Below are 4587 nucleotides of genomic sequence, written 5' to 3' on the forward strand. Positions count from 1 at the left end.
CGGGTCCACTGCCCACCTGCACTTGGTCAAACATGATGACATCAAAATCAGAAACATACAATTAAGTAAGACCCATGACGATCCGGGACAGAACAGGTCTTCAGCAATCCTTGCTTGTCGAAAGAAGCGACTAACGGGATCGAGTGGCCAGGCTCCCTGACTTGGTTGATGCATGTCATCGTATACCAATTAGGTGGATCGATGCGCATCAGGTCAATCACTGGATTGTCTGGTCCAGACCCGATTATTTACAGATCGCCGTCATAAAGCTGGAATATCTCGGCGTCAGGAAACAAACAAACAAACAATTAAGTAAAACATTCACTATTACACAAAAATGAGCAGTCACATGTCGCGGCTCCAAAAACGTATTCCAACATTCTTCAGGGTTGTTCAGTCGGCAATGTCCCTATGTGCAGTCATGGACAGAGAAGAAGAATGAAATAGGTCAAGTTCAGCCAAGTCGAAGTTCGGGATGGAGAGATACTTATTCTGAATTTGTAGTAGTGTTGCGAGTTATTTCAAAACAGCTTGTACATAGTTCTGTACTTTTCGTCATTACGCTTCTACAGCCTGCCACCCCTACAGTGGGAGGTGCCATGTTGATTTCCAAAAAATGACTTAGTAGCGTCAAAGCTGTGCAGTATATGAAATATACTGAATGTTCTTACTGTGTATGGAGGGTTATTTGATTACATCGTTTTATATTTTCTAACCATGATTTTAACCAGTTAATAATATATAGAATTAAAATTGAAATTTAGTAATATTTCTTACAGTTTTCACTACCCCTGCTCCCTTTTTGGATTGTTCTAAGATAGCGGACCTCTTCACCAATAACTTCCAAAAGAGAACCGTTTGAAAAGCGTTCTTGTAGTCATTGCACTCGGTTCAAATAGAAACAAGATTATTGAGCTACATCCAATTTCAAAACACAGCAGGTGTATCTGATCATTGAGACCACTGAGATTGTACATTGGCCCAAAAATCACATAACTATTTTTGTTGATGTAATTACAACCAATTCAAACTAAAATCTCTTTGTCGCAAAACAGTGTGATAAGTAACACTCAAGGCTTAGCAACCTAATAGTTAAGAGTCGTGTCGTTTGACGAAATCTGATGATATAGTTGCGGTGGTTTATGACGAAAATGTTGAAACCACTTGGTTTTGTCTGTAAGAACCCGACCGGTCCATCTGATGACTTGGAGGGTTCAAAAGCACATGTTGGTCTGCGTAAGAGGCGACTAACGGGATCGGGTGGTCAGGCTCGCTTGGTTGGTGCATGTCATCGTATCCCACTTGCGTAGGTCGATACTCATGATTTCAATCACTGGGTTGTCTGGTCCAGACTCGATTATACAGACCGCCGTCATATTGTTTTGATATTGCTAAATGCGGCGTTAAACAGCAAACAAACAAACAAAACGTGTTGTCCTGACAAACTGTAGGACATAGTTTGAAGCAGACATAAAATACCACTAAACATCACTGTACCTCTAACGGCACGTGTTGGCATTAAATACGATTGTATTTTTGTAAAAAGCATGCCAGCTGTTACAATATAACTCATATGAAATTTTAAATTATGAACTGTTTCAAATATGCAATTGTATGATTCGAAGGATATTCATAAGTTCGTGACGAAGCATTTATGTGTTTGAGCGATTTATTGATTTCCTGTAAAACTCATTTGCCATTAGACCTTGTACAATTATCTCGTCCCTACAAAATAGCGACCAAAGCATATTTCTCAAAACTATCAAACGAATATGCTAACTTCACATATCAGTTTGATTTTGAAATAAAGATGTTTCAATGCACAATGAGAAATACAAGGCGCCCATTAGATACATCTAAATGTGCTGATGAGAAACAAAAGATGATGAGATCAGTCGGTGAATGGGACGGGATGGCAGCGGAAAGCCGTAGCGATACTGCGTCCGGAAGAGAAGAAATCTCTACTCGTTAGTGAGTGCATGACTGTTGTTTTACGCCGTACCCATCTTACTTTAAACTGTATCTATACGTGTAAATACTGGTGTTCGAACCAGGCAAACCAATGGTTGATAGCATGAACACCGATGATCACACAAAGCCACACATTGTAAACACACGATTATCATTTTAGTGGACAAATACCACAAGCTGCATGTCTAAAACGGTAGTTATGCCAGAGTTTTTTCTGTTTGGGTCTACGGATGTTTGGGACCGTCTCCGTGGTCTAGTGGTAGAGCGTCCGCCCGGAGAGCGGAAGGTCCGGGGTTCGTTCCCCGGCCGCGTCATACCAAAAGACGTTAAAAGTTGGTACTTGTTGTTACCCTGTCTGGCGCTCGACATTAAGGGGCCAAAAGAAGGACTGGTCGGCCCGGATTCAGTATACTGTGTCTGAGTGGGGAATTCATGTTAAATTGCGACACGGTATCTCAGTGGGCTAGCACTATAAATCCACATCATTCCGGACTTGTACAAGCAGCCACACACACACACACACACACACACACACACACACACGTGCATGCACGTCGGTATATAAGTGCAATAATCTTGGACGCGACGTTACTCCCTATTTCACCTCACCTTACGGATGTTTGATCCAAATATTTAGGTCAGTAGCTCGTAACGTTTGCCACAGTTCTTTTAATTATAACATTTTATACAGCATTTGTGTTGTCATGCATCAAACAAGTCTGACCACCCGATCCCGTTAGTCGCCTCTTTCGACAAGCATAGTCGCCTTTTACGTCAAGCAGGGTTGCTGAACCGGGATCTTCACGGGCCTGTACGAAATGTGTTTATGTGTGATAATCTCAGTTCGTATTGTGCAGGTGTTGTGATATGCTATGCAGAGTTGTGTCCCTTAGCCTGCCAGACTGCAAGCTCCTGGCAAGCGCGCGTCACCTTCGTTTCACTCTCGGTAACAACTGCCACCATTCGTGACCAACTCGTGTTATTCCGGGACAAGCCGAATAGCGACTCGTGCCCCTCTCATGGCCATTTTTGCAACCGGGTTCCGTCTTAGAGCAAACGGGCGTACCTAAAACAATTGTCAACTCGTTGTGTAATGGTTCACATATATTTCCCCATATATTATATATATTTAAGATGCAATTTAAAGCACATCTGGACATGCGGAATTATACAGTATGATTGAACACATTTAACTGTGTCTTGGGTATATTTTTAGATGCAAGACATATGTAAAATCAAAAAAATATTTCTGAGGGATTCTTTGATGAACAACTTGAAATCATACGCGCATTCTGATTGGTTTGTCGTATTTTCGCACATAACATTCATTCATAGGGGGACGAGTCTTCTTGGAGGTTACGGAGTGGTGACAAATGCGCTGTCATAAGTGTTGGCGCGGCCTTTACAAGAATCTTGAACTGTGTCCTCTAACCCCAAATATAGTGACGTTTATACTTTTATGTCTTTGAGAATGCCTATAAGTAATTATTTAAAAGGTTTACGACTGACCATACTTCCCAGATGAATTTACCTTTTTGATTGATTTATCGGATTGGTTCGAGATTGCAGACGAACAGAACATCAACCAACTTCTCCCTTACATTGTTACCATACCAATTACATGATAGTTGTAATGAAACAGACATTCAAACTGACAAACAAAGAAGATAATTTAGTAGGGGTAAGAGTATTCGGCGTCACGGCAGTCATCACTTGTTTGCAAACATAACGGTCAGTCGGGTGCGAGTTCAACTCCAAGCATGGTTGTTGCCACATATTACAGTGGGGAGCTTTGACAGGTGGCAGCGATAGTATAGAGCTCCGCGAACGGGATATCGCTGTGAGGAGCTTGGCCAGACTGATGAGGGTGAGTTGACTACCATACCTGCATCCCCAGCTAATGAAGTTTCACGGTGGTTTCTTAGCAACCCACACGCGTTAATGAGTTTCATCATAAGCGTTGAGGTCTACCTTCTGCGCCACACTCCTCCCCACATCAATCTGCAAGCCGTGAAATAGCGGAAATAATCAAAGTAGCATCTAACTCACTCACTTACCAATTCCCCCGTGATTAGGATGGATGCTTGTCGTAAGAGGCGACTAACGGGATTGGATGGTCATGCTTGCTGTCTCGGTTGATACATGGCGACGTAGATCGATGCTCGTGATGTCGATCATTGGAGTGTTTGGTTCAGAATCGATTATTTACAGGCCGTTATGAAGCGTGAATAACGCGGAGTAAACAACAAACAAACAAACAAGACAAACACTCACCATTATCAGTGTGTTAAGTTCGGCTCCCTCAAAACAAACAAACAAGACAAACACTCACCATTATCAGTGTGTTTAGTTCGGCTCCCTCCTTTTGTTTTACCTTAGACTGAACGAAAGAGTGATTGAGAGAGTATTGTTTTATGCCGCTCTCAGCAAATATTCCAACACTATCACGGCGGGGGTGAACAGCAAAAGACCTTCAGACATTGTACCCATGTGGGGAATCTGTCCAGGGTCACTTCATCCTCTAGACTACCCCACCGTCCTTTGAATTAACGATTGAAGATGTTTATGTTATCTTTGAAAACAGCAATACATTGAATACTTTCAACGACAAAATCG

The sequence above is a fragment of the Haliotis rufescens genome, unplaced genomic scaffold, assembly GCF_023055435.1.
Source record: "Haliotis rufescens isolate VD_foot unplaced genomic scaffold, xgHalRufe1.0.p SCAF_11, whole genome shotgun sequence".
In the NCBI taxonomy this organism is placed as follows: domain Eukaryota; kingdom Metazoa; phylum Mollusca; class Gastropoda; order Lepetellida; family Haliotidae; genus Haliotis; species Haliotis rufescens.